The 27,537-nt window shown below is 52.0% G+C and overlaps 21 non-coding genes and 5 pseudogenes across 21 annotated transcripts; all 26 read right to left on the bottom strand.

Moving 5' to 3' along the window:
* Nucleotides 1–19: 19 nt before the first annotated feature.
* Nucleotides 20–138, bottom strand: LOC149369126 (5S ribosomal RNA). The gene has a single exon (XR_016287397.1). It is a non-coding gene; the product is annotated as a 5S ribosomal RNA (ribosomal RNA).
* A 546-nt stretch (nucleotides 139–684) lies between these two features.
* On the bottom strand, nucleotides 685–803 carry LOC149369127 (5S ribosomal RNA). The gene has a single exon (XR_016287398.1). It is a non-coding gene; the product is annotated as a 5S ribosomal RNA (ribosomal RNA).
* A 547-nt stretch (nucleotides 804–1,350) lies between these two features.
* Nucleotides 1,351–1,469, bottom strand: LOC149369128 (5S ribosomal RNA). Its single transcript, XR_016287399.1, has one exon. It is a non-coding gene; the product is annotated as a 5S ribosomal RNA (ribosomal RNA).
* Nucleotides 1,470–2,015: 546 nt separating this feature from the next.
* On the bottom strand, nucleotides 2,016–2,134 carry LOC149369129 (5S ribosomal RNA). Its single transcript, XR_016287400.1, has one exon. It is a non-coding gene; the product is annotated as a 5S ribosomal RNA (ribosomal RNA).
* A 555-nt stretch (nucleotides 2,135–2,689) lies between these two features.
* LOC149369130 (5S ribosomal RNA) lies at nucleotides 2,690–2,795 on the bottom strand (annotated as a pseudogene).
* Nucleotides 2,796–3,407: 612 nt separating this feature from the next.
* Nucleotides 3,408–3,526, bottom strand: LOC149369131 (5S ribosomal RNA). The gene has a single exon (XR_016287401.1). It is a non-coding gene; the product is annotated as a 5S ribosomal RNA (ribosomal RNA).
* Nucleotides 3,527–4,072: 546 nt separating this feature from the next.
* Nucleotides 4,073–4,191, bottom strand: LOC149369132 (5S ribosomal RNA). Its single transcript, XR_016287402.1, has one exon. It is a non-coding gene; the product is annotated as a 5S ribosomal RNA (ribosomal RNA).
* A 547-nt stretch (nucleotides 4,192–4,738) lies between these two features.
* On the bottom strand, nucleotides 4,739–4,857 carry LOC149369133 (5S ribosomal RNA). Its single transcript, XR_016287404.1, has one exon. It is a non-coding gene; the product is annotated as a 5S ribosomal RNA (ribosomal RNA).
* A 547-nt stretch (nucleotides 4,858–5,404) lies between these two features.
* Nucleotides 5,405–5,523, bottom strand: LOC149369134 (5S ribosomal RNA). The gene has a single exon (XR_016287405.1). It is a non-coding gene; the product is annotated as a 5S ribosomal RNA (ribosomal RNA).
* A 546-nt stretch (nucleotides 5,524–6,069) lies between these two features.
* Nucleotides 6,070–6,188, bottom strand: LOC149369135 (5S ribosomal RNA). The gene has a single exon (XR_016287406.1). It is a non-coding gene; the product is annotated as a 5S ribosomal RNA (ribosomal RNA).
* Nucleotides 6,189–6,733: 545 nt separating this feature from the next.
* On the bottom strand, nucleotides 6,734–6,852 carry LOC149369136 (5S ribosomal RNA). Its single transcript, XR_016287407.1, has one exon. It is a non-coding gene; the product is annotated as a 5S ribosomal RNA (ribosomal RNA).
* A 545-nt stretch (nucleotides 6,853–7,397) lies between these two features.
* On the bottom strand, nucleotides 7,398–7,516 carry LOC149369137 (5S ribosomal RNA). Its single transcript, XR_016287408.1, has one exon. It is a non-coding gene; the product is annotated as a 5S ribosomal RNA (ribosomal RNA).
* Nucleotides 7,517–8,063: 547 nt separating this feature from the next.
* LOC149369138 (5S ribosomal RNA) lies at nucleotides 8,064–8,182 on the bottom strand. Its single transcript, XR_016287409.1, has one exon. It is a non-coding gene; the product is annotated as a 5S ribosomal RNA (ribosomal RNA).
* A 546-nt stretch (nucleotides 8,183–8,728) lies between these two features.
* Nucleotides 8,729–8,847, bottom strand: LOC149369139 (5S ribosomal RNA). Its single transcript, XR_016287410.1, has one exon. It is a non-coding gene; the product is annotated as a 5S ribosomal RNA (ribosomal RNA).
* A 545-nt stretch (nucleotides 8,848–9,392) lies between these two features.
* Nucleotides 9,393–9,511, bottom strand: LOC149369140 (5S ribosomal RNA). Its single transcript, XR_016287411.1, has one exon. It is a non-coding gene; the product is annotated as a 5S ribosomal RNA (ribosomal RNA).
* A 545-nt stretch (nucleotides 9,512–10,056) lies between these two features.
* LOC149369141 (5S ribosomal RNA) lies at nucleotides 10,057–10,175 on the bottom strand. Its single transcript, XR_016287412.1, has one exon. It is a non-coding gene; the product is annotated as a 5S ribosomal RNA (ribosomal RNA).
* Nucleotides 10,176–10,720: 545 nt separating this feature from the next.
* On the bottom strand, nucleotides 10,721–10,839 carry LOC149369142 (5S ribosomal RNA). Its single transcript, XR_016287413.1, has one exon. It is a non-coding gene; the product is annotated as a 5S ribosomal RNA (ribosomal RNA).
* Nucleotides 10,840–11,385: 546 nt separating this feature from the next.
* Nucleotides 11,386–11,504, bottom strand: LOC149369143 (5S ribosomal RNA; annotated as a pseudogene).
* A 5,435-nt stretch (nucleotides 11,505–16,939) lies between these two features.
* Nucleotides 16,940–17,058, bottom strand: LOC149369144 (5S ribosomal RNA). The gene has a single exon (XR_016287416.1). It is a non-coding gene; the product is annotated as a 5S ribosomal RNA (ribosomal RNA).
* A 547-nt stretch (nucleotides 17,059–17,605) lies between these two features.
* On the bottom strand, nucleotides 17,606–17,724 carry LOC149369145 (5S ribosomal RNA). The gene has a single exon (XR_016287417.1). It is a non-coding gene; the product is annotated as a 5S ribosomal RNA (ribosomal RNA).
* Nucleotides 17,725–18,271: 547 nt separating this feature from the next.
* Nucleotides 18,272–18,390, bottom strand: LOC149369146 (5S ribosomal RNA; annotated as a pseudogene).
* A 2,816-nt stretch (nucleotides 18,391–21,206) lies between these two features.
* LOC149369147 (5S ribosomal RNA) lies at nucleotides 21,207–21,325 on the bottom strand. The gene has a single exon (XR_016287418.1). It is a non-coding gene; the product is annotated as a 5S ribosomal RNA (ribosomal RNA).
* Nucleotides 21,326–21,871: 546 nt separating this feature from the next.
* Nucleotides 21,872–21,990, bottom strand: LOC149369148 (5S ribosomal RNA; annotated as a pseudogene).
* A 587-nt stretch (nucleotides 21,991–22,577) lies between these two features.
* Nucleotides 22,578–22,696, bottom strand: LOC149369149 (5S ribosomal RNA). The gene has a single exon (XR_016287419.1). It is a non-coding gene; the product is annotated as a 5S ribosomal RNA (ribosomal RNA).
* Nucleotides 22,697–23,244: 548 nt separating this feature from the next.
* On the bottom strand, nucleotides 23,245–23,363 carry LOC149369150 (5S ribosomal RNA). Its single transcript, XR_016287420.1, has one exon. It is a non-coding gene; the product is annotated as a 5S ribosomal RNA (ribosomal RNA).
* Nucleotides 23,364–23,910: 547 nt separating this feature from the next.
* LOC149369151 (5S ribosomal RNA) lies at nucleotides 23,911–24,029 on the bottom strand (annotated as a pseudogene).
* Nucleotides 24,030–27,537: the final 3,508 nt, after the last annotated feature.

Raw genomic sequence — 27,537 nt, forward strand, 5'->3', positions numbered from 1 at the left:
AATAAAAATGCAAAAGAAATGCCATCAGCACTCGGTGTTCCCAGGTGGTCTCCCTCCCAAGTACTGACCGAGCCCAATGCTGCTTAGCTTCGGTGATCGGACGAGAACCGGCGTATTCAACATGGTATGGCCGATGGCGAGAGACAGTGCTTTCCGAGTCTTTATGTACTGTGTTTGGCCCTCGAGGATGCAAAACTGCGCATGGATACTTCCCTCGCTCGTGGCAACAGCCGCCAAGCGTGCAGTTACCTGCCCTGCGCTTTTCTCAGCCGTTCTGGCGAACCTAAACCACTGCGGCATGCACGGAAAGAGCAGCGGGAGCGAGCCTGTGTTGTTTACACATGGACCGGCAGTGGGTGCGGTGCATGGTGCGGTGGGCGCATATTGTGCGCTTCTGCGCAGTGTTATGCGCACACTGGGCCTCCCAGCTATCTTGGGGCTTTGCTAGAGTTTAATCTGCAGTGTACCCGCCGCGGCAGACGTCAGAATGACAGCCGAGACGCCACGGGTTCGCTTCGAGTTTTGCCACAGTTTCGCGTCCGCACGTACTACACGTTGGACACGTTGCCGATGAGATTGTATTATCGATAACAAAATAACGTCACCTCCTATAGTTGCCTGAGACACTGCGCAACTATGACAGAAAAAAAAAAACGTGAAGGGCGAATAAAAATGCAAAAGAAATGCCATCAGCACTCGGTGTTCCCAGGTGGTCTCCCTCCCAAGTACTGACCGAGCCCAATGCTGCTTAGCTTCGGTGATCGGACGAGAACCGGCGTATTCAACATGGTATGGCCGATGGCGAGAGACAGTGCTTTCCGAGTCTTTATGTACTGTGTTTGGCCCTCGAGGATGCAAAACTGCGCATGGATACTTCCCTCGCTCGTGGCAACAGCCGCCAAGCGTGCAGTTACCTGCCCTGCGCTTTTCTCAGCCGTTCTGGCGAACCTAAACCACTGCGGCATGCACGGAAAGAGCAGCGGGAGCGAGCCTGTGTTGTTTACACATGGACCGGCAGTGGGTGCGGTGCATGGTGCGGTGGGCGCATATTGTGCGCTTCTGCGCAGTGTTATGCGCACACTGGGCCTCCCAGCTATCTTGGGGCTTTGCTAGAGTTTAATCTGCAGTGTACCCGCCGCGGCAGACGTCAGAATGACAGCCGAGACGCCACGGGTTCGCTTCGAGTTTTGCCACAGTTTCGCGTCCGCACGTACTACACGTTGGACACGTTGCCGATGAGATTGTATTATCGATAACAAAATAACGTCACCTCCTATAGTTGCCTGAGACACTGCGCAACTATGACAGAAAAAAAAAAAACGTGAAGGGCGAATAAAAATGCAAAAGAAATGCCATCAGCACTCGGTGTTCCCAGGTGGTCTCCCTCCCAAGTACTGACCGAGCCCAATGCTGCTTAGCTTCGGTGATCGGACGAGAACCGGCGTATTCAACATGGTATGGCCGATGGCGAGAGACAGTGCTTTCCGAGTCTTTATGTACTGTGTTTGGCCCTCTAGGATGCAAAACTGCGCATGGATACTTCCCTCGCTCGTGGCAACAGCCGCCAAGCGTGCAGTTACCTGCCCTGCGCTTTTCTCAGCCGTTCTGGCGAACCTAAACCACTGCGGCATGCACGGAAAGAGCAGCGGGAGCGAGCCTGTGTTGTGTACACATGGACCGGCAGTGGGTGCGGTGCATGGTGCGGTGGGCGCATATTGTGCGCTTCTGCGCAGTGTTATGCGCACACTGGGCCTCCCAGCTATCTTGGGGCTTTGCTAGAGTTTAATCTGCAGTGTACCCGCCGCGGCAGACGTCAGAATGACAGCCGAGACGCCACGGGTTCGCTTCGAGTTTTGCCACAGTTTCGCGTCCGCACGTACTACACGTTGGACACGTTGCCGATGAGATTGTATTATCGATAACAAAATAACGTCACCTCCTATAGTTGCCTGAGACACTGCGCAACTATGACAGAAAAAAAAAAACGTGAAGGGCGAATAAAAATGCAAAAGAAATGCCATCAGCACTCGGTGTTCCCAGGTGGTCTCCCTCCCAAGTACTGACCGAGCCCAATGCTGCTTAGCTTCGGTGATCGGACGAGAACCGGCGTATTCAACATGGTATGGCCGATGGCGAGAGACAGTGCTTTCCGAGTCTTTATGTACTGTGTTTGGCCCTCGAGGATGCAAAACTGCGCATGGATACTTCCCTCGCTCGTGGCAACAGCCGCCAAGCGTGCAGTTACCTGCCCTGCGCTTTTCTCAGCCGTTCTGGCGAACCTAAACCACTGCGGCATGCACGGAAAGAGCAGCGGGAGCGAGCCTGTGTTGTTTACACATGGACCGGCAGTGGGTGCGGTGCATGGTGCGGTGGGCGCATATTGTGCGCTTCTGCGCAGTGTTATGCGCACACTGGGCCTCCCAGCTATCTTGGGGCTTTGTTAGAGTTTAATCTGCAGTGTACCCGCCGCGGCAGACGTCAGAATGACAGCCGAGACGCCACGGGTTCGCTTCGAGTTTTGCCACAGTTTCGCGTCCGCACGTACTACACGTTGGACACGTTGCCGATGAGATTGTATTATCGATAACAAAATAACGTCACCTCCTATAGTTGCCTGAGACACTGCGCAACTATGACAGAAAAAAAAAAAAACGTGAAGGGCGAATAAAAATGCAAAAGAAATGCCATCAGCACTCGGTGTTCCCAGGTGGTCTCCCTCCCAAGTACTGACCGAGCCCAATGCTGCTTAGCTTCGGTGATCGGACGAGAACCGGCGTATTCAACATGGTATGGCTTTTTTTTTTTCTTTATTGCCGACCAGACAGGAAAATCAAACAAAAACACGGTATGGCCGATGGCGAGAGACAGTGCTTTCCGAGTCTTTATGTACTGTGTTTGGCCCTCGAGGATGCAAAACTGCGCATGGATACTTCCCTCGCTCGTGGCAACAGCCGCCAAGCGTGCAGTTACCTGCCCTGCGCTTTTCTCAGCCGTTCTGGCGAACCTAAACCACTGCGGCATGCACGGAAAGAGCAGCGGGAGCGAGCCTGTGTTGTTTACACATGGACCGGCAGTGGGTGCGGTGCATGGTGCGGTGGGCGCATATTGTGCGCTTCTGCGCAGTGTTATGCGCACACTGGGCCTCCCAGCTATCTTGGGGCTTTGCTAGAGTTTAATCTGCAGTGTACCCGCCGCGGCAGACGTCAGAATGACAGCCGAGACGCCACGGGTTCGCTTCGAGTTTTGCCACAGTTTCGCGTCCGCACGTACTACACGTTGGACACGTTGCCGATGAGATTGTATTATCGATAACAAAATAACGTCACCTCCTATAGTTGCCTGAGACACTGCGCAACTATGACAGAAAAAAAAAAAAACGTGAAGGGCGAATAAAAATGCAAAAGAAATGCCATCAGCACTCGGTGTTCCCAGGTGGTCTCCCTCCCAAGTACTGACCGAGCCCAATGCTGCTTAGCTTCGGTGATCGGACGAGAACCGGCGTATTCAACATGGTATGGCCGATGGCGAGAGACAGTGCTTTCCGAGTCTTTATGTACTGTGTTTGGCCCTCGAGGATGCAAAACTGCGCATGGATACTTCCCTCGCTCGTGGCAACAGCCGCCAAGCGTGCAGTTACCTGCCCTGCGCTTTTCTCAGCCGTTCTGGCGAACCTAAACCACTGCGGCATGCACGGAAAGAGCAGCGGGAGCGAGCCTGTGTTGTTTACACATGGACCGGCAGTGGGTGCGGTGCATGGTGCGGTGGGCGCATATTGTGCGCTTCTGCGCAGTGTTATGCGCACACTGGGCCTCCCAGCTATCTTGGGGCTTTGCTAGAGTTTAATCTGCAGTGTACCCGCCGCGGCAGACGTCAGAATGACAGCCGAGACGCCACGGGTTCGCTTCGAGTTTTGCCACAGTTTCGCGTCCGCACGTACTACACGTTGGACACGTTGCCGATGAGATTGTATTATCGATAACAAAATAACGTCACCTCCTATAGTTGCCTGAGACACTGCGCAACTATGACAGAAAAAAAAAAACGTGAAGGGCGAATAAAAATGCAAAAGAAATGCCATCAGCACTCGGTGTTCCCAGGTGGTCTCCCTCCCAAGTACTGACCGAGCCCAATGCTGCTTAGCTTCGGTGATCGGACGAGAACCGGCGTATTCAACATGGTATGGCCGATGGCGAGAGACAGTGCTTTCCGAGTCTTTATGTACTGTGTTTGGCCCTCGAGGATGCAAAACTGCGCATGGATACTTCCCTCGCTCGTGGCAACAGCCGCCAAGCGTGCAGTTACCTGCCCTGCGCTTTTCTCAGCCGTTCTGGCGAACCTAAACCACTGCGGCATGCACGGAAAGAGCAGCGGGAGCGAGCCTGTGTTGTTTACACATGGACCGGCAGTGGGTGCGGTGCATGGTGCGGTGGGCGCATATTGTGCGCTTCTGCGCAGTGTTATGCGCACACTGGGCCTCCCAGCTATCTTGGGGCTTTGCTAGAGTTTAATCTGCAGTGTACCCGCCGCGGCAGACGTCAGAATGACAGCCGAGACGCCACGGGTTCGCTTCGAGTTTTGCCACAGTTTCGCGTCCGCACGTACTACACGTTGGACACGTTGCCGATGAGATTGTATTATCGATAACAAAATAACGTCACCTCCTATAGTTGCCTGAGACACTGCGCAACTATGACAGAAAAAAAAAAAACGTGAAGGGCGAATAAAAATGCAAAAGAAATGCCATCAGCACTCGGTGTTCCCAGGTGGTCTCCCTCCCAAGTACTGACCGAGCCCAATGCTGCTTAGCTTCGGTGATCGGACGAGAACCGGCGTATTCAACATGGTATGGCCGATGGCGAGAGACAGTGCTTTCCGAGTCTTTATGTACTGTGTTTGGCCCTCGAGGATGCAAAACTGCGCATGGATACTTCCCTCGCTCGTGGCAACAGCCGCCAAGCGTGCAGTTACCTGCCCTGCGCTTTTCTCAGCCGTTCTGGCGAACCTAAACCACTGCGGCATGCACGGAAAGAGCAGCGGGAGCGAGCCTGTGTTGTTTACACATGGACCGGCAGTGGGTGCGGTGCATGGTGCGGTGGGCGCATATTGTGCGCTTCTGCGCAGTGTTATGCGCACACTGGGCCTCCCAGCTATCTTGGGGCTTTGCTAGAGTTTAATCTGCAGTGTACCCGCCGCGGCAGACGTCAGAATGACAGCCGAGACGCCACGGGTTCGCTTCGAGTTTTGCCACAGTTTCGCGTCCGCACGTACTACACGTTGGACACGTTGCCGATGAGATTGTATTATCGATAACAAAATAACGTCACCTCCTATAGTTGCCTGAGACACTGCGCAACTATGACAGAAAAAAAAAAAACGTGAAGGGCGAATAAAAATGCAAAAGAAATGCCATCAGCACTCGGTGTTCCCAGGTGGTCTCCCTCCCAAGTACTGACCGAGCCCAATGCTGCTTAGCTTCGGTGATCGGACGAGAACCGGCGTATTCAACATGGTATGGCCGATGGCGAGAGACAGTGCTTTCCGAGTCTTTATGTACTGTGTTTGGCCCTCGAGGATGCAAAACTGCGCATGGATACTTCCCTCGCTCGTGGCAACAGCCGCCAAGCGTGCAGTTACCTGCCCTGCGCTTTTCTCAGCCGTTCTGGCGAACCTAAACCACTGCGGCATGCACGGAAAGAGCAGCGGGAGCGAGCCTGTGTTGTTTACACATGGACCGGCAGTGGGTGCGGTGCATGGTGCGGTGGGCGCATATTGTGCGCTTCTGCGCAGTGTTATGCGCACACTGGGCCTCCCAGCTATCTTGGGGCTTTGCTAGAGTTTAATCTGCAGTGTACCCGCCGCGGCAGACGTCAGAATGACAGCCGAGACGCCACGGGTTCGCTTCGAGTTTTGCCACAGTTTCGCGTCCGCACGTACTACACGTTGGACACGTTGCCGATGAGATTGTATTATCGATAACAAAATAACGTCACCTCCTATAGTTGCCTGAGACACTGCGCAACTATGACAGAAAAAAAAAAACGTGAAGGGCGAATAAAAATGCAAAAGAAATGCCATCAGCACTCGGTGTTCCCAGGTGGTCTCCCTCCCAAGTACTGACCGAGCCCAATGCTGCTTAGCTTCGGTGATCGGACGAGAACCGGCGTATTCAACATGGTATGGCCGATGGCGAGAGACAGTGCTTTCCGAGTCTTTATGTACTGTGTTTGGCCCTCGAGGATGCAAAACTGCGCATGGATACTTCCCTCGCTCGTGGCAACAGCCGCCAAGCGTGCAGTTACCTGCCCTGCGCTTTTCTCAGCCGTTCTGGCGAACCTAAACCACTGCGGCATGCACGGAAAGAGCAGCGGGAGCGAGCCTGTGTTGTTTACACATGGACCGGCAGTGGGTGCGGTGCATGGTGCGGTGGGCGCATATTGTGCGCTTCTGCGCAGTGTTATGCGCACACTGGGCCTCCCAGCTATCTTGGGGCTTTGCTAGAGTTTAATCTGCAGTGTACCCGCCGCGGCAGACGTCAGAATGACAGCCGAGACGCCACGGGTTCGCTTCGAGTTTTGCCACAGTTTCGCGTCCGCACGTACTACACGTTGGACACGTTGCCGATGAGATTGTATTATCGATAACAAAATAACGTCACCTCCTATAGTTGCCTGAGACACTGCGCAACTATGACAGAAAAAAAAAACGTGAAGGGCGAATAAAAATGCAAAAGAAATGCCATCAGCACTCGGTGTTCCCAGGTGGTCTCCCTCCCAAGTACTGACCGAGCCCAATGCTGCTTAGCTTCGGTGATCGGACGAGAACCGGCGTATTCAACATGGTATGGCCGATGGCGAGAGACAGTGCTTTCCGAGTCTTTATGTACTGTGTTTGGCCCTCGAGGATGCAAAACTGCGCATGGATACTTCCCTCGCTCGTGGCAACAGCCGCCAAGCGTGCAGTTACCTGCCCTGCGCTTTTCTCAGCCGTTCTGGCGAACCTAAACCACTGCGGCATGCACGGAAAGAGCAGCGGGAGCGAGCCTGTGTTGTTTACACATGGACCGGCAGTGGGTGCGGTGCATGGTGCGGTGGGCGCATATTGTGCGCTTCTGCGCAGTGTTATGCGCACACTGGGCCTCCCAGCTATCTTGGGGCTTTGCTAGAGTTTAATCTGCAGTGTACCCGCCGCGGCAGACGTCAGAATGACAGCCGAGACGCCACGGGTTCGCTTCGAGTTTTGCCACAGTTTCGCGTCCGCACGTACTACACGTTGGACACGTTGCCGATGAGATTGTATTATCGATAACAAAATAACGTCACCTCCTATAGTTGCCTGAGACACTGCGCAACTATGACAGAAAAAAAAAACGTGAAGGGCGAATAAAAATGCAAAAGAAATGCCATCAGCACTCGGTGTTCCCAGGTGGTCTCCCTCCCAAGTACTGACCGAGCCCAATGCTGCTTAGCTTCGGTGATCGGACGAGAACCGGCGTATTCAACATGGTATGGCCGATGGCGAGAGACAGTGCTTTCCGAGTCTTTATGTACTGTGTTTGGCCCTCGAGGATGCAAAACTGCGCATGGATACTTCCCTCGCTCGTGGCAACAGCCGCCAAGCGTGCAGTTACCTGCCCTGCGCTTTTCTCAGCCGTTCTGGCGAACCTAAACCACTGCGGCATGCACGGAAAGAGCAGCGGGAGCGAGCCTGTGTTGTTTACACATGGACCGGCAGTGGGTGCGGTGCATGGTGCGGTGGGCGCATATTGTGCGCTTCTGCGCAGTGTTATGCGCACACTGGGCCTCCCAGCTATCTTGGGGCTTTGCTAGAGTTTAATCTGCAGTGTACCCGCCGCGACAGACGTCAGAATGACAGCCGAGACGCCACGGGTTCGCTTCGAGTTTTGCCACAGTTTCGCGTCCGCACGTACTACACGTTGGACACGTTGCCGATGAGATTGTATTATCGATAACAAAATAACGTCACCTCCTATAGTTGCCTGAGACACTGCGCAACTATGACAGAAAAAAAAAAAACGTGAAGGGCGAATAAAAATGCAAAAGAAATGCCATCAGCACTCGGTGTTCCCAGGTGGTCTCCCTCCCAAGTACTGACCGAGCCCAATGCTGCTTAGCTTCGGTGATCGGACGAGAACCGGCGTATTCAACATGGTATGGCCGATGGCGAGAGACAGTGCTTTCCGAGTCTTTATGTACTGTGTTTGGCCCTCGAGGATGCAAAACTGCGCATGGATACTTCCCTCGCTCGTGGCAACAGCCGCCAAGCGTGCAGTTACCTGCCCTGCGCTTTTCTCAGCCGTTCTGGCGAACCTAAACCACTGCGGCATGCACGGAAAGAGCAGCGGGAGCGAGCCTGTGTTGTTTACACATGGACCGGCAGTGGGTGCGGTGCATGGTGCGGTGGGCGCATATTGTGCGCTTCTGCGCAGTGTTATGCGCACACTGGGCCTCCCAGCTATCTTGGGGCTTTGCTAGAGTTTAATCTGCAGTGTACCCGCCGCGGCAGACGTCAGAATGACAGCCGAGACGCCACGGGTTCGCTTCGAGTTTTGCCACAGTTTCGCGTCCGCACGTACTACACGTTGGACACGTTGCCGATGAGATTGTATTATCGATAACAAAATAACGTCACCTCCTATAGTTGCCTGAGACACTGCGCAACTATGACAGAAAAAAAAAAACGTGAAGGGCGAATAAAAATGCAAAAGAAATGCCATCAGCACTCGGTGTTCCCAGGTGGTCTCCCTCCCAAGTACTGACCGAGCCCAATGCTGCTTAGCTTCGGTGATCGGACGAGAACCGGCGTATTCAACATGGTATGGCCGATGGCGAGAGACAGTGCTTTCCGAGTCTTTATGTACTGTGTTTGGCCCTCGAGGATGCAAAACTGCGCATGGATACTTCCCTCGCTCGTGGCAACAGCCGCCAAGCGTGCAGTTACCTGCCCTGCGCTTTTCTCAGCCGTTCTGGCGAACCTAAACCACTGCGGCATGCACGGAAAGAGCAGCGGGAGCGAGCCTGTGTTGTTTACACATGGACCGGCAGTGGGTGCGGTGCATGGTGCGGTGGGCGCATATTGTGCGCTTCTGCGCAGTGTTATGCGCACACTGGGCCTCCCAGCTATCTTGGGGCTTTGCTAGAGTTTAATCTGCAGTGTACCCGCCGCGGCAGACGTCAGAATGACAGCCGAGACGCCACGGGTTCGCTTCGAGTTTTGCCACAGTTTCGCGTCCGCACGTACTACACGTTGGACACGTTGCCGATGAGATTGTATTATCGATAACAAAATAACGTCACCTCCTATAGTTGCCTGAGACACTGCGCAACTATGACAGAAAAAAAAAACGTGAAGGGCGAATAAAAATGCAAAAGAAATGCCATCAGCACTCGGTGTTCCCAGGTGGTCTCCCTCCCAAGTACTGACCGAGCCCAATGCTGCTTAGCTTCGGTGATCGGACGAGAACCGGCGTATTCAACATGGTATGGCCGATGGCGAGAGACAGTGCTTTCCGAGTCTTTATGTACTGTGTTTGGCCCTCGAGGATGCAAAACTGCGCATGGATACTTCCCTCGCTCGTGGCAACAGCCGCCAAGCGTGCAGTTACCTGCCCTGCGCTTTTCTCAGCCGTTCTGGCGAACCTAAACCACTGCGGCATGCACGGAAAGAGCAGCGGGAGCGAGCCTGTGTTGTTTACACATGGACCGGCAGTGGGTGCGGTGCATGGTGCGGTGGGCGCATATTGTGCGCTTCTGCGCAGTGTTATGCGCACACTGGGCCTCCCAGCTATCTTGGGGCTTTGCTAGAGTTTAATCTGCAGTGTACCCGCCGCGGCAGACGTCAGAATGACAGCCGAGACGCCACGGGTTCGCTTCGAGTTTTGCCACAGTTTCGCGTCCGCACGTACTACACGTTGGACACGTTGCCGATGAGATTGTATTATCGATAACAAAATAACGTCACCTCCTATAGTTGCCTGAGACACTGCGCAACTATGACAGAAAAAAAAAACGTGAAGGGCGAATAAAAATGCAAAAGAAATGCCATCAGCACTCGGTGTTCCCAGGTGGTCTCCCTCCCAAGTACTGACCGAGCCCAATGCTGCTTAGCTTCGGTGATCGGACGAGAACCGGCGTATTCAACATGGTATGGCCGATGGCGAGAGACAGTGCTTTCCGAGTCTTTATGTACTGTGTTTGGCCCTCGAGGATGCAAAACTGCGCATGGATACTTCCCTCGCTCGTGGCAACAGCCGCCAAGCGTGCAGTTACCTGCCCTGCGCTTTTCTCAGCCGTTCTGGCGAACCTAAACCACTGCGGCATGCACGGAAAGAGCAGCGGGAGCGAGCCTGTGTTGTTTACACATGGACCGGCAGTGGGTGCGGTGCATGGTGCGGTGGGCGCATATTGTGCGCTTCTGCGCAGTGTTATGCGCACACTGGGCCTCCCAGCTATCTTGGGGCTTTGCTAGAGTTTAATCTGCAGTGTACCCGCCGCGACAGACGTCAGAATGACAGCCGAGACGCCACGGGTTCGCTTCGAGTTTTGCCACAGTTTCGCGTCCGCACGTACTACACGTTGGACACGTTGCCGATGAGATTGTATTATCGATAACAAAATAACGTCACCTCCTATAGTTGCCTGAGACACTGCGCAACTATGACAGAAAAAAAAAACGTGAAGGGCGAATAAAAATGCAAAAGAAATGCCATCAGCACTCGGTGTTCCCAGGTGGTCTCCCTCCCAAGTACTGACCGAGCCCAATGCTGCTTAGCTTCGGTGATCGGACGAGAACCGGCGTATTCAACATGGTATGGCCGATGGCGAGAGACAGTGCTTTCCGAGTCTTTATGTACTGTGTTTGGCCCTCGAGGATGCAAAACTGCGCATGGATACTTCCCTCGCTCGTGGCAACAGCCGCCAAGCGTGCAGTTACCTGCCCTGCGCTTTTCTCAGCCGTTCTGGCGAACCTAAACCACTGCGGCATGCACGGAAAGAGCAGCGGGAGCGAGCCTGTGTTGTTTACACATGGACCGGCAGTGGGTGCGGTGCATGGTGCGGTGGGCGCATATTGTGCGCTTCTGCGCAGTGTTATGCGCACACTGGGCCTCCCAGCTATCTTGGGGCTTTGCTAGAGTTTAATCTGCAGTGTACCCGCCGCGGCAGACGTCAGAATGACAGCCGAGACGCCACGGGTTCGCTTCGAGTTTTGCCACAGTTTCGCGTCCGCACGTACTACACGTTGGACACGTTGCCGATGAGATTGTATTATCGATAACAAAATAACGTCACCTCCTATAGTTGCCTGAGACACTGCGCAACTATGACAGAAAAAAAAAAACGTGAAGGGCGAATAAAAATGCAAAAGAAATGCCATCAGCACTCGGTGTTCCCAGGTGGTCTCCCTCCCAAGTACTGACCGAGCCCAATGCTGCTTAGCTTCGGTGATCGGACGAGAACCGGCGTATTCAACATGGTATGGCCGATTTTTTTTTTTTTTTTTTTTTTTCTTTATTGCCTGGCTTTGACACAAAAAACTGGACAACACAAACAATCAACAAAAGACAATAACTATGTACACACGACTTGTGGTCAGCCAGCATAAATCTGGCTTCGTCCAATTAAAATTCACGCAACGTACAGAGCGGCTCTAGTCTTGAGAGCCACTCCGGAGGCTCCGCAGTGGCTTTCTGAATGGCGAGAAACATCTCCATACTTTCGCGAAAGTAAATTCTGGCAGGTCTTGCGTCACTGTCACAATGCCAGCCTGCCATTCTGGAGCGCCATATACAGTGGAGGCCTGTCAGCATTATTAAATCGAAAGGCACCCCATCCTCATTTTCAACACATAAGAACCGGATGCCATACGGGTCTAGTGGAAATTCTTTCTTTAATGTTCGCTGCAATACATCCCAAAAATAAACCCCTTCCCAACAGTGTAAAAATACATGGTCTATTGTTTCCGGCTTTCTGCAAATTAAACAGTGAGATCCCCAGGGTAAAAACAATTCCTTTCCCTCTAAAAATTTTTTAACCGGTAAGGTCCCGGTGTGCAACTTAAAAAAGAAGGTTTTTGTTCCAGGCGGCACCTGCATTTTTTTAACTCTCTTTAAAACATCTTTGCCTGGGCCTCCACTGTACAAGGCCCTGTACAAGGGCTCGGGGCAAACTACATCGCACAAGGCACGGTACAGTTTCTTTCGTTTCACACTGGACAGAAAGTCCTTGGAAAATCGCGCGCAAAGAAACCTTACACTGGCTACGACTTCCCGGTAAAAACCGGTGACCGTACTATACACCTCAGCAGTTCCAACTATGTACTCTGGAAGTAGATGCCGCAGCCTAACTTGGCATACGGTACGCAAAAAAGGGTCTCTTGTGTCCCTAAAAAACAAAAAACGATTGACCAGCTGTCGCAAAAACAAATGGCCCAATCCCAACCCGCCGTCTTGTACCCGTCGGAACAGGTTGGTCCGGCTGCAGCGCTCCCATTGAGACGACCAGATAAAGACGGCGAAAATTCGGTGTAGCTTTTGAATACTTAACCGTGAACAGTGCAACACCTGCATTACATACCAGAGCCTGCTGATAAAGAACAGGTTGCAAACAGTGGCTCTGGCGAAAATCGACAAGGTCGTTCCTTTCCACTTATCAGCTCTCTCCCGTGTCTCTTTGACCTGTCCTGTCCAATAATGTTCACTGTCACGGTAAGCATCGAGCGGAACGCCCAAGTACTTATCTGGTGTTGTCGTCCACGGCACACTAGCAAACCTTTCAGGCGTAGATGCCCACCTTCCATGCCAAAGCCCGAGGCACTTCGACCAGTTAACCCCGCTGCCTGTAGCTTGGCTGAAATCGCGTACACATTGAACAGCCTCGCTTATGCCTCCCTCGTCAACGGCAAACACAGCAATGTCATCAGCGTACGACAAGAGCTTCACTTCGGCTGCTTGTAATCTGAATCCGGTAATACTCCTGTTTTTCAGTATCTTTAAACAAAGGGTCTCCACATAAATACAAAATAAAAGGGGGCTGAGGGGACAGCCCTGGCGCACCGAAAGCTGCACGCTAATGGGGGCCCCCAGACTCTTGTTAACGATCAATCTCGTCGTGCAGTTCCGGTATGCCAGGGCCACACCCTGGCGAATAACAGAACCAACGTTGACATGACCTAATACTGCAAACAAAAGTTCATGGGCAACGCAGTCAAAAGCCTTTTCTAAATCTATCTGGAGTATAGCTACCTGATCATTAGTGTCATCACAGCATTCTAATACACTGCGCGCAACGTGGATATTTGTAAAAATGGACCGCCCTTTAATCCCGCAGGTCTGATGCGGACCAACTAATAAATGGATCACGGTCTGCAACCTTCGTGCCAAAACCTTCATGTAAATTTTGTACTCGACGTTAGTGAGTGCTATGGGTCGATATGCTGATACCAGTCGTAATCTGTCTGTGTCGTCCGTTTTCGGAATCAGCACAGTATGGGAAGAGCCATAGGACGGAGGCAGTGATTTTAGTTTAAAGGCTTCATTAAAGATGACTGTCAAGACCGGGGAAATTACATGCTTAAATTCTTTGTAGAATGCCGCGCTGAACCCGTCCGGTCCAGGCGACTTACCAGGGTTTAAGCTGTCTATTGCTTGCTCAACTTCCAATTGAGTTATCGCCTGCTCTAATCTGTCTTTAGTTTCGTCGTCCAGGCGCGGCATCTCGGCCAGAAACGCCTCCTTAAAAGTGACAACGTCTACCGGATGCAATGCGAAGAGCGCCTGGTAATGCTCGAAAAAAGCTGCTTTGATATGATCGATGTCCGTTTTAGAAACACCTCTCCATTCTATTTCGTTTATGTGGTTTCTTTCGGCACGGGCTTTTTCTAAACCAAGCGCTCGTTTCGTTGGCGCTTCCCCTGCGGCCATGTCTTCTGCCCTTGCCCTCACCAGCGCTCCCCGATAACGTTCTTCTTCGATAAGCTGTAACTTTTGTTTGGTTTTCCTTATGTCTTCTATCCATTTACCAGGCGCTCGGCATTCCTGTTTTATCATCTTCTGAAGCAGTGCCTTTAGCTCCATTTCCTCTTTTTTTGCTTTATGACGTATACAGGTAGCTCTATCTATTGCTTTTAATTTTAAAGTTTCTTTAGTGAGCTCCCACTGCTGCCAAATCCTCATGTTACTACTTGGTTCTATTTTTGCTATTTCTTCCCTTACAGCACGGTTATAAAATTCGTCCTGGAGTAGCTTCTCATTTAACTTCCACATTTCCCATGAAAAACCATTCCCCTTCTTAATGAATCCTATACAGCATTGAACCAAACAGTGGTCAGAAAATGAAACCGGCAGAACTACATAACTATTGCATTTAGGGACCGTTTCCGCGGATGCATAAATTCGGTCTAGCCGTGCGTGACTTGTGCCCTCGAATCGTGTGTACCTTACAGCACGCGTTCCTTCAAGACACTCTGCTACATCCTCGAGGTTGCAGTTGACAATCATTCGTAACAACACTTCGGTGCTTTTATCCCTGAAACCTCGGACGCTTGTCTTGTCGCGCGCACTAAGGACACAGTTGTAATCGCCCATAACAATGAGCTGCCTGTCCGTGCGAAGCCGTTCTTCGACGCTTTCAAACAACGCGGCTCGGCCATCAACCACATTAGGTGCATACAGACAAACAATGCGCCAGTCGATGTTACAGAGCGAAAAATCGATGGACACGTATCGACCCGACAAACACGAATGATGCCCGTGTACCTCTAGCCCCGGCAACTTCTTGACAAACAGAACACAACCAGCCGATGTGCCCACCGCATGGCTGACAACGGCAAAATATCTAGACGTGAAACGTCGCACCATGCTCCCGGTCTCTTCCTCACCATCGACTTTAGTTTCCTGCACCGCTAATATATCAATATCTTGCTCCGTTATAAGTCGGTACAGCTGGCTTTGTTTTCTTTTGCCTGCCAGGCCTCTGACATTTAAGGTGGCGACTTTGAACGGAGTTGCGGAAGCCATTTCAACTTAAGAAGAAGGGACCGAAAGCATGGTGCTTACCTCCCGCGCCCAGCATATCGCTAGACGATGCCGTCGCCGCCGGTGTCATCCGGCGCGAGCACATGGACCTGGTCAGGCGGCGCCTTGCCGCCGCCACGCCTGTCATCCGGAACCTTCGGGCGCGGTCGCAGACTGAGTCGTCGTGCTTGGGGCGTCTTTGTCGGCGGTTCCTCCACGCTGGACTCTGCTGCCTTCTCCCCGTCGGCCTTGGTCTCGGTGTGCGGACGCTTCGCAGGGGTGGTCACGCCGGTGTTCACGCGGGCGTCGGCCTTCTCGTCGCGGTTCTCGCTGGCCGCCTTTGTTTCCGCTTCCACGTGCTCAGGGGGGCTCGGGTTATCTTTGGGCGTCTCCAGAGGCGTCAAAGGTTGGTCACAGATGGGCGACCCGCTCTCCTTTGCGCCAGCCGCGTCGGTGTTGCTGGTCGAAACCGCAGGTTCAACCCCCGCCGTTTTGCCCGTGTCGTCGATGCCGCTGGCTGCTTCCTCCGCCTCGACAACGTCCATGAGCTCTGCGGAGTCGCTCGCCGCTACACGCCCGGTAGCCGACGCGTAGGTGCGCACGCAGTCGGCCTCGGAGTGACCGTAGCGTCGGCACTTCGAGCACCTGGGCACCTTGCAATCACGGCGCACGTGCCCCGCGCCGCCACACCGCAGACACTGCATCGGCCGCCCGGGCACCACCACGAGAGCCAACTCGCCAGCAACTCGAACCTGGTGGGGCAGGTCGTCTACCTTAATGCCTGGCTTCATCTTTAGGAGCACGGTCCTCGTGGTGGAACCCTTCTCCTTCATGCCAGCGACGCGCCAACGCTCCCGGGTGACCTCGGTCACGTTGCCGAACGCCGCGAATGCCGTACGGATGTCCTCGTCGGCGACGCCGTGAAGCATCCAGTGCAGTCGCAGCTTGACTTGGTGGTCCTCTGGGTCAAAAACGATACAGCGGCGTCCCTTGACTTCCAGCTCCTTCATGGCGGCCAGTTTCTTTGCGGCGTCGGCGCTGCTGAAGGTCACAGCCCACACGTGGTTTATCTGGTACGCTCCCAACGCCACGACGTCGGGGAGCGCACCAACGTTGGCTAGGGCGTCCCTGAAGTCTTCGACCCTGTAGGGTCTCACACGCACGTCCCCGTGCAGAAAAACCGTGTTTAACACAACACGTCCGGTGGGCAGGGTAGGCAGAACGATCTCGTAATCCTTATCTGCGTCGCTGGCGAACCTGTTTCCGCGGCCGGCAACGGCCGCTATCGCCGCTCCGTGGGAGCCCATGATTCTGCGTCCGTCACGCACGGTGGCTGGAAGTAGAATGACATGGTATGGCCGATGGCGAGAGAGAGTGCTTTCCGAGTCTTTATGTACTGTGTTTGGCCCTCGAGGATGCAAAACTGCGCATGGATACTTCCCTCGCTCGTGGCAACAGCCGCCAAGCGTGCAGTTACCTGCCCTGCGCTTTTCTCAGCCGTTCTGGCGAACCTAAACCACTGCGGCATGCACGGAAAGAGCAGCGGGAGCGAGCCTGTGTTGTTTACACATGGACCGGCAGTGGGTGCGGTGCATGGTGCGGTGGGCGCATATTGTGCGCTTCTGCGCAGTGTTATGCGCACACTGGGCCTCCCAGCTATCTTGGGGCTTTGCTAGAGTTTAATCTGCAGTGTACCCGCCGCGGCAGACGTCAGAATGACAGCCGAGACGCCACGGGTTCGCTTCGAGTTTTGCCACAGTTTCGCGTCCGCACGTACTACACGTTGGACACGTTGCCGATGAGATTGTATTATCGATAACAAAATAACGTCACCTCCTATAGTTGCCTGAGACACTGCGCAACTATGACAGAAAAAAAAAACGTGAAGGGCGAATAAAAATGCAAAAGAAATGCCATCAGCACTCGGTGTTCCCAGGTGGTCTCCCTCCCAAGTACTGACCGAGCCCAATGCTGCTTAGCTTCGGTGATCGGACGAGAACCGGCGTATTCAACATGGTATGGCCGATGGCGAGAGACAGTGCTTTCCGAGTCTTTATGTACTGTGTTTGGCCCTCGAGGATGCAAAACTGCGCATGGATACTTCCCTCGCTCGTGGCAACAGCCGCCAAGCGTGCAGTTACCTGCCCTGCGCTTTTCTCAGCCGTTCTGGCGAACCTAAACCACTGCGGCATGCACGGAAAGAGCAGCGGGAGCGAGCCTGTGTTGTTTACACATGGACCGGCAGTGGGTGCGGTGCATGGTGCGGTGGGCGCATATTGTGCGCTTCTGCGCAGTGTTATGCGCACACTGGGCCTCCCAGCTATCTTGGGGCTTTGCTAGAGTTTAATCTGCAGTGTACCCGCCGCGGCAGACGTCAGAATGACAGCCGAGACGCCACGGGTTCGCTTCGAGTTTTGCCACAGTTTCGCGTCCGCACGTACTACACGTTGGACACGTTGCCGATGAGATTGTATTATCGATAACAAAATAACGTCACCTCCTATAGTTGCCTGAGACACTGCGCAACTATGACAGAAAAAAAAAAAACGTGAAGGGCGAATAAAAATGCAAAAGAAATGCCATCAGCACTCGGTGTTCCCAGGTGGTCTCCCTCCCAAGTACTGACCGAGCCCAATGCTGCTTAGCTTCGGTGATCGGACGAGAACCGGCGTATTCAACATGGTATGGCCGATGGCGAGAGACAGTGCTTTCCGAGTCTTTATGTACTGTGTTTGGCCCTCGAGGATGCAAAACTGCGCATGGATACTTCCCTCGCTCGTGGCAACAGCCGCCAAGCGTGCAGTTACCTGCCCTGCGCTTTTCTCAGCCGTTCTGGCGAACCTAAACCACTGCGGCATGCACGGAAAGAGCAGCGGGAGCGAGCCTGTGTTGTTTACACATGGACCGGCAGTGGGTGCGGTGCATGGTGCGGTGGGCGCATATTGTGCGCTTCTGCGCAGTGTTATGCGCACACTGGGCCTCCCAGCTATCTTGGGGCTTTGCTAGAGTTTAATCTGCAGTGTACCCGCCGCGGCAGACGTCAGAATGACAGCCGAGACGCCACGGGTTCGCTTCGAGTTTTGCCACAGTTTCGCGTCCGCACGTACTACACGTTGGACACGTTGCCGATGAGATTGTATTATCGATAACAAAATAACGTCACCTCCTATAGTTGCCTGAGACACTGCGCAACTATGACAGAAAAAAAAAAAACGTGAAGGGCGAATAAAAATGCAAAAGAAATGCCATCAGCACTCGGTGTTCCCAGGTGGTCTCCCTCCCAAGTACTGACCGAGCCCAATGCTGCTTAGCTTCGGTGATCGGACGAGAACCGGCGTATTCAACATGGTATGGCCGATTTTTTTTTTTTTTTTTTTTTCTTTATTGCCTGGCTTTGACACAAAACACTGGACAACACAAACAATCAACAAAAGACAATAACTATGTACACACGACTTGTGGTCAGCCAGCATAAATCTGGCTTCGTCCAATTAAAATTCACGCAACGTACAGAGCGGCTCTAGTCTTGAGAGCCACTCCGGAGGCTCCGCAGCGGCTTTCTGAATGGCCAGAAACATCTCCATACTTTCGCGAAAGTAAATTCTGGCAGGTCTTGCGTCACTGTCACAATGCCAGCCTGCCATTCTGGAGCGCCATATACAGTGGAGGCCTGTCAGCATTATTAAATCGAAAGGCACCCCATCCTCATTTTCAACACATAAGAACCGGATGCCATACGGGTCTAGTGGAAATTCTTTCTTTAATGTTCGCTGCAATACATCCCAAAAATAAACCCCTTCCCAACAGTGTAAAAATACATGGTCTATTGTTTCCGGCTTTCTGCAAATTAAACAGTGAGATCCCCAGGGTAAAAACAATTCCTTTCCCTCTAAAAATTTTTTAACCGGTAAGGTCCCGGTGTGCAATTTAAAAAAGAAGGTTTTTGTTCCAGGCGGCACCTGCATTTTTTTAACTCTCTTTAAAACATCTTTGCCTGGGCCTCCACTGTACAAGGCCCTGTACAAGGGCTCGGGGAAAACTACATCGCACAAGGCACGGTACAGTTTCTTTCGTTTCACACTGGACAGAAAGTCATTGGAAAATCGCGCGCAAAGAAACCTTACACTGGCTACGACTTCCCGGTAAAAACCGGTGACCCTACTATACACCTCAGCAGTTCCGACTATGTACTCTGGAAGTAGATGCCGCAGCCTAACTTGGCATACGGTACGCAAAAAAGGGTCTCTTGTGTCCCTAAAAAACAAAAAACGATTGACCAGCTGTCGCAAAAACAAATGGCCCAATCCCAACCCCCCGTCTGGTACTCGTCGGAACAGGTTGGTTCGGCTGCAGCGCTCCCATTCAGACGACCAGATAAAGACGGCGAAAATTCGGTGTAGCTTTTGAATACTTAACCGTGAACAGTGCAACACCTGCATTACGTACCAGAGCCTGCTGATAAAGAACAGGTTGCAAACAGTGGCTCTGGCGAAAATCGACAAGGTCGTTCCTTTCCACTTATCAGCTCTCTCCCGTGTCTCTTTGACCTGTCCTGTCCAATAATGTTCACTGTCACGGTAAGCATCGAGCGGAACGCCCAAGTACTTATCTGGTGTCGTCGTCCAAGGCACGCTAGCAAACCGTTCGGGCGTAGATGCCCACCGTCCATGCCAAAGCCCGAGGCACTTCGACCAGTTAACCCCGCTGCCTGTAGCTTGGCTGAAATCCCGTACACATTGAACAGCCTCGCTTATTCCTCTCTTGTCAACGGCAAACACAGCAATGTCATCAGCGTACGCCAAGAGCTTCACTTCGGCTGCTTGTAATCTGAATCCGGTAATACTCCTGTTTTTCAGTATCTTTAAACAAAGGGTCTCCACATAAATACAAAATAAAAGGGGGCTGAGGGGACAGCCCTGGCGCACCGAACGCTGCACGCTAATGGGGGCCCCCAGACTCTTGTTAACGATCAATCTCGTCGTGCAGTTCCGGTATGCCAGGGCCAGTAGACGTTGTCACTTTTAAGGAGGCGTTTCTGGCCGAGATGCCGCGCCTGGACGACGAAACTAAAGACAGATTAGAGCAGGCGATAACTCAATTGGAAGTTGAGCAAGCAATAGACAGCTTAAACCCTGGTAAGTCGCCTGGACCGGACGGGTTCAGCGCGGCATTCTACAAAGAATTTAAGCATGAAATTTCCCCGGTCTTGACGGTCATCTTTAATGAAGCCTTTAAACTAAAATCACTGCCTCCGTCCTATGGCTCGTCCCATACTGTGCTGATTCCGAAAACGGACGACACAGACAGATTACGACTGGTAGCAGCATATCGACCCATAGCACTCACTAACGTCGAGTACAAAATTTACATGAAGGTTTTGGCACGAAGGTTGCAGACCGTGATCCATTTATTAGTTGGTCCGCATCAGACCTGCGGGATTAAAGGGCGGTCCATTTTTACAAATATCCACGTTGCGCGCAGTGTATTAGAATGCTGTGATGACAATAATGATCAGGTAGCTATACTCCAGATAGATTTAGAAAAGGCTTTTGACTGCGTTGCCCATGAACTTTTGTTTGCAGTATTAGGCCATGTTAACGTTGGTTCTGTTAAACATGGTATGGCCGATGGCGAGAGACAGTGCTTTCCGAGTCTTTATGTACTGTGTTTGGCCCTCGAGGATGCAAAACTGCGCATGGATACTTCCCTCGCTCGTGGCAACAGCCGCCAAGCGTGCAGTTACCTGCCCTGCGCTTTTCTCAGCCGTTCTGGCGAACCTAAACCACTGCGGCATGCACGGAAAGAGCAGCGGGAGCGAGCCTGTGTTGTTTACACATGGACCGGCAGTGGGTGCGGTGCATGGTGCGGTGGGCGCAGATTGAGCGCTTCTGCGCAGTGTTATGCGCACACTGGGCCTCCCAGCTATCTTGGGGCTTTGCTAGAGTTTAATCTGCAGTGTACCCGCCGCGGCAGACGTCAGAATGACAGCCGAGACGCCACGGGTTCGCTTCGAGTTTTGCCACAGTTTCGCGTCCGCACGTACTACATGTTGGACACGTTGCCGATGAGATTGTATTATCGATAACAAAATAACGTCACCTCCTATAGTTGCCTGAGACACTGCGCAACTATGACAGAAAAAAAAAAACGTGAAGGGCGAATAAAAATGCAAAAGAAATGCCATCAGCACTCGGTGTTCCCAGGTGGTCTCCCTCCCAAGTACTGACCGAGCCCAATGCTGCTTAGCTTCGGTGATCGGACGAGAACCGGCGTATTCAACATGGTATGGCCGATGGCGAGAGACAGTGCTTTCCGAGTCTTTATGTACTGTGTTTGGCCCTCGAGGATGCAAAACTGCGCATGGATACTTCCCTCGCTCGTGGCAACAGCCGCCAAGCGTGCAGTTACCTGCCCTGCGCTTTTCTCAGCCGTTCTGGCGAACCTAAACCACTGCGGCATGCACGGAAAGAGCAGCGGGAGCGAGCCTGTGTTGTTTACACATGGACCGGCAGTGGGTGCGGTGCATGGTGCGGTGGGCGCATATTGTGCGCTTCTGCGCAGTGTTATGCGCACACTGGGCCTCCCAGCTATCTTGGGGCTTTGCTAGAGTTTAATCTGCAGTGTACCCGCCGCGGCAGACGTCAGAATGACAGCCGAGACGCCACGGGTTCGCTTCGAGTTTTGCCACAGTTTCGCGTCCGCACGTACTACACGTTGGACACGTTGCCGATGAGATTGTATTATCGATAACAAAATAACGTCACCTCCTATAGTTGCCTGAGACACTGCGCAACTATGACAGAAAAAAAAAAACGTGAAGGGCGAATAAAAATGCAAAAGAAATGCCATCAGCACTCGGTGTTCCCAGGTGGTCTCCCTCCCAAGTACTGACCGAGCCCAATGCTGCTTAGCTTCGGTGATCGGACGAGAACCGGCGTATTCAACATGGTATGGCCGATTTTTTTTTTTTTGTCTTTATTGCAACATGGTATGGCCGATGGCGAGAGACAGTGCTTTCCGAGTCTTTATGTACTGTGTTTGGCCCTCGAGGATGCAAAACTGCGCATGGATACTTCCCTCGCTCGTGGCAACAGCCGCCAAGCGTGCAGTTACCTGCCCTGCGCTTTTCTCAGCCGTTCTGGCGAACCTAAACCACTGCGGCATGCACGGAAAGAGCAGCGGGAGCGAGCCTGTGTTGTTTACACATGGACCGGCAGTGGGTGCGGTGCATGGTGCGGTGGGCGCATATTGTGCGCTTCTGCGCAGTGTTATGCGCACACTGGGCCTCCCAGCTATCTTGGGGCTTTGCTAGAGTTTAATCTGCAGTGTACCCGCCGCGGCAGACGTCAGAATGACAGCCGAGACGCCACGGGTTCGCTTCGAGTTTTGCCACAGTTTCGCGTCCGCACGTACTACACGTTGGACACGTTGCCGATGAGATTGTATTATCGATAACAAAATAACGTCACCTCCTATAGTTGCCTGAGACACTGCGCAACTATGACAGAAAAAAAAAAAACGTGAAGGGCGAATAAAAATGCAAAAGAAATGCCATCAGCACTCGGTGTTCCCAGGTGGTCTCCCTCCCAAGTACTGACCGAGCCCAATGCTGCTTAGCTTCGGTGATCGGACGAGAACCGGCGTATTCAACATGGTATGGCCGATGGCGAGAGACAGTGCTTTCCGAGTCTTTATGTACTGTGTTTGGCCCTCGAGGATGCAAAACTGCGCATGGATACTTCCCTCGCTCGTGGCAACAGCCGCCAAGCGTGCAGTTACCTGCCCTGCGCTTTTCTCAGCCGTTCTGGCGAACCTAAACCACTGCGGCATGCACGGAAAGAGCAGCGGGAGCGAGCCTGTGTTGTTTACACATGGACCGGCAGTGGGTGCGGTGCATGGTGCGGTGGGCGCATATTGTGCGCTTCTGCGCAGTGTTATGCGCACACTGGGCCTCCCAGCTATCTTGGGGCTTTGCTAGAGTTTAATCTGCAGTGTACCCGCCGCGGCAGACGTCAGAATGACAGCCGAGACGCCACGGGTTCGCTTCGAGTTTTGCCACAGTTTCGCGTCCGCACGTACTACACGTTGGACACGTTGCCGATGAGATTGTATTATCGATAACAAAATAACGTCACCTCCTATAGTTGCCTGAGACACTGCGCAACTATGACAGAAAAAAAAAAAAACGTGAAGGGCGAATAAAAATGCAAAAGAAATGCCATCAGCACTCGGTGTTCCCAGGTGGTCTCCCTCCCAAGTACTGACCGAGCCCAATGCTGCTTAGCTTCGGTGATCGGACGAGAACCGGCGTATTCAACATGGTATGGCCGATGGCGAGAGACAGTGCTTTCCGAGTCTTTATGTACTGTGTTTGGCCCTCGAGGATGCAAAACTGCGCATGGATACTTCCCTCGCTCGTGGCAACAGCCGCCAAGCGTGCAGTTACCTGCCCTGCGCTTTTCTCAGCCGTTCTGGCGAACCTAAACCACTGCGGCATGCACGGAAAGAGCAGCGGGAGCGAGCCTGTGTTGTTTACACATGGACCGGCAGTGGGTGCGGTGCATGGTGCGGTGGGCGCATATTGTGCGCTTCTGCGCAGTGTTATGCGCACACTGGGCCTCCCAGCTATCTTGGGGCTTTGCTAGAGTTTAATCTGCAGTGTACCCGCCGCGGCAGACGTCAGAATGACAGCCGAGACGCCACGGGTTCGCTTCGAGTTTTGCCACAGTTTCGCGTCCGCACGTACTACACGTTGGACACGTTGCCGATGAGATTGTATTATCGATAACAAAATAACGTCACCTCCTATAGTTGCCTGAGACACTGCGCAACTATGACAGAAAAAAAAAAAACGTGAAGGGCGAATAAAAATGCAAAAGAAATGCCATCAGCACTCGGTGTTCCCAGGTGGTCTCCCTCCCAAGTACTGACCGAGCCCAATGCTGCTTAGCTTCGGTGATCGGACGAGAACCGGCGTATTCAACATGGTATGGCCGATTTTTTTTTTTTTTTTTTTCTTTATTGCCTGGCTTTGACATACAAACTGGACAACACTAACAATCAACAAAAGACAATAACTATGTACACACTACTTGTGGTCAGCCAGCATAAATCTGGCTTCGTCCAATTAAAATTCACGCAACGTACAGAGCGGCTCTACTCTTGAGAGCCACTCCGGAGGCTCCGCAGCGGCTTTCTGAATGGCGAGAAACATGTCCATGCTTTCGCGGAAATAAATTCTAGCAGGTCTTGCGTCTCTGTCACAATGGTAGCCTGCCATTCTGGAGCGCCATATACAGTGGAGGCCTGTCAGCATTATTAAATCGAAAGGCACCCCATCCTCATTTTCAACACATAAGAACCGGATGCCATACGGGTCTAGTGGAAATTCTTTCTTTAATGTTCGCTGCAATACATCCCAAAAATAAACCCCTTCCCAACAGTGTAAAAATACATGGTCTATTGTTTCCGGCTTTCTGCAAATTAAACAGTTAGATCCCCAAGGTAAAAATAATTCCTTTCCTTCTAAAAATTTTTTAACCGGTAAGGTTCCGGTGTGCAGCTTAAAAAAGAAGGTTTTCGTTCCTGATGGCACCTGCATATTTTTAACTCTCTTTAAAACATCTTTGCCTTGGCCTCCACTGTACAAGGCCCTGTACAAGGGCACCGGGAAAACTACATCGCACAAAGCACGGTAGAGTTTCTTTCTTTTCACAGTCGACAGAAAGTCATTTGAAAACCGCGCGGAAAGAAACCTTACACTGGCAACGATTTCCCGGTAAAAACCGGTGACCCTACTGTAAACCTCAGCAGTTCCGACTATGTACTCTGGAAGGAGATGCCGCAGCCTAACTTGGCATACGGTACGCAAAAACGGGTCTCTTGTGTCCCGAAGAAACAAAAAACGATTGACCAGCTGTCTCAAAAACAAATGGCCCAGTCCCAGCCCGCCTTCTTGAACCCGTCGGAACAGGTTGGTCCGGCTGCAGCGCTCCCATTCAGACGACCAGACAAAGACGGCGAAAATTCGGTGCAGCTTTTGAATGCTTAGCCGTGAACAGTGCAACACCTGCATTACGTACCAGAGCCTGCTGATAAAGAACAAGTTGCAAACAGTGGCTCTGGCGAAAATGGACAAGGTCGTTCCTTTCCACTTATCCGCTCTCTCCCGTATCTCTTTAATCTGTCCTGTCCAATACTGTTCACTGTCACGGTAAGCAGCAAGTGGAACGCCCAAGTATTTATCTGGCGTTGTCGTCCAAGGCACGCTGGCAAACCGCTCAGGCGTAGATGCCCACCCGCCATGCCACAGCCCGAGGCACTTCGACCAGTTAACCCCGCTTCCTGTAGCTTGGCTGAAATCTCGTACACACTGAACAGCCTCGCTTATGCTTCCCTCGTCAACGGAAAACACAGCAATGTCATCTGCATACGCCAAGAGCTTTACTTCGGCTGCTTGTAAAGTGAATCCGTTAATACTATTGTTTTTCAGAATCTTTAAACAAAGGGTCTCCACATAAATACAAAATAAAAGGGGGCTGAGGGGACAGCCCTGGCGCACCGAACGCTGCACGCTAATGGGGGCCCCCAGACTCTTGTTAACTATCAATCTCGTCGTGCAGTTCCGGTATGCCAGGGCCACACCCTCGCGGATAACAGAACCAACATTAACATGGCCTAATACTGAAAACAAAAGTTCATGGGCAACGCAGTCAAAAGCCTTTTCCAAATCGATCTGAAGAATAGCCACCTGACCATCAGTGTCATCACAGGTTTCTAAGACACTGCGCGCAACGTGTATATTTGTAAAAATAGACCGCCCTTTAATCCCGCAGGTCTGATGCGGACCAACTAATAAATGAATCACGGTCTGCAACCTTCGTGCCAAAATCTTCATGTAAATTTTGTACTCGACGTTAGTGAGTGCTATGGGTCGGTATGCTGTTACCAATCGTAATCTGTCTATGTCGTCCGTCTTGGGAATAAGCACAGTATGGGACGACCCATAGGACGGAGGCAGTGCTTTTACTTTATAGGCTTCATTAAAGATTACCTGCAAGACCGGGGAAATTACATTTTTAAATTCTTTGTAGAATGCCGCGCTGAACCCGTCCGGTCCAGGCGACTTACCAGGGTTTAAACTATCTATTGCCTGCTCAACTTCCAATTGAGTTATCGCCTGCTCTAATCTGTCTTTAGTTTCGTCGTCCAGGCGCGGCATCTCGGCCAGAAACGCCTCCTTAAATGTGACAACATCTACCGGATGCAATGCGAAGAGCGCCTGATAATGCTCGAAAAAAGCTGCTTTGATATGATCGATGTCCGTTTTTGAAACACCTCTCCATTCTATTTCGTTTATGTGGTTTCTTTCGGCACGGGCTTTTTCTAAACCAAGCGCTCGTTTCGTTGGCGCTTCCCCTGCAGCCATGTCTTCTGCCCTTGCCCTCACCAGCGCTCCCCGATAACGTTCTTCTTCGATAAGCTGTAACTTTTGTTTGGTTTTTCTTATGTCTTCTATCCATGTACCAGGCGCTCGGCATTCCTGTTTTATCATCTTCTGAAGCAGTGCCTTTAGCTCCATTTCCTCTTTTTTTGCTTCATGACGTATACAGGTGGCTCTTTCTATTGCTTTTAATTTTAAAGTTTCTTTAGTGAGCTCCCACTGCTGCCAAATCCTCATGTTGCTACTTGGTTCTATTTTTGCTATTTCTTCCCTTACAGCTTGGTTATAAAATTCGTCCTGAAGTAGTTTGTCGTTTAACTTCCACATTTCCCACGAAAAAACATTCCCCTTCTTAACAATTCCTATGCAACATTGAACTAAACAGTGGTCAGAAAATGAAACCGGCACTACTCCATAACTATTGCATTTAGGTACAGTATCCGCGGATGCATAAATGCGGTCTAGCCGTGCGTGACTTGAGCCCTCGAATCGTGTGTACTTTACAGCACGCGCTCCTTCAAGACACTCAGCGACATCCTCGAGGTTGCAGTTCACAATCACTCGCAACAACACTTGAGTGCTCTTATCTCGGAAATTTCGGACACTTGTCTTGTCGCGCGCGCTAAGAACACAGTTATAATCGCCCATAACAATCAGCTGTCTGTCCGTGCGAAGCCGTTCTTGGACACTTTCAAAAAACGTGGCTCGGCCATCAACCGAATTAGGAGCGTACAGGCAAACAATGCGCCAGTCAGTGTTGCACAGTGAAAAATCTATGGACACGTATCGACCCGACAAACACGAATAATGACCGTGTACCTCTAGCCCCGGCAACTTCTTGACAAACAGAATACAACCTGCCGATGTGCCCACCGCATGGCTGACAACGGCAAAATATCTAGACGTGAAACGCCGCACCATGCTCCCGGTCTCTTCCTCACCATCGACTTTAGTTTCCTGCACTGCTAATATATCAATGTCTTGCTCCGTTATAAGTCGGTACAGCTGGCTTTGTTTTCTTTTGCCTGCCAGGCCTCTGACATTTAAGGTAGCGACTTTGAACGGA

The sequence above is a fragment of the Amblyomma mixtum genome, chromosome 1 (genome assembly GCF_055824585.1).
Source record: "Amblyomma mixtum isolate Tamu chromosome 1, ASM5582458v1, whole genome shotgun sequence".
In the NCBI taxonomy this organism is placed as follows: Eukaryota; Metazoa; Arthropoda; class Arachnida; order Ixodida; family Ixodidae; genus Amblyomma; species Amblyomma mixtum.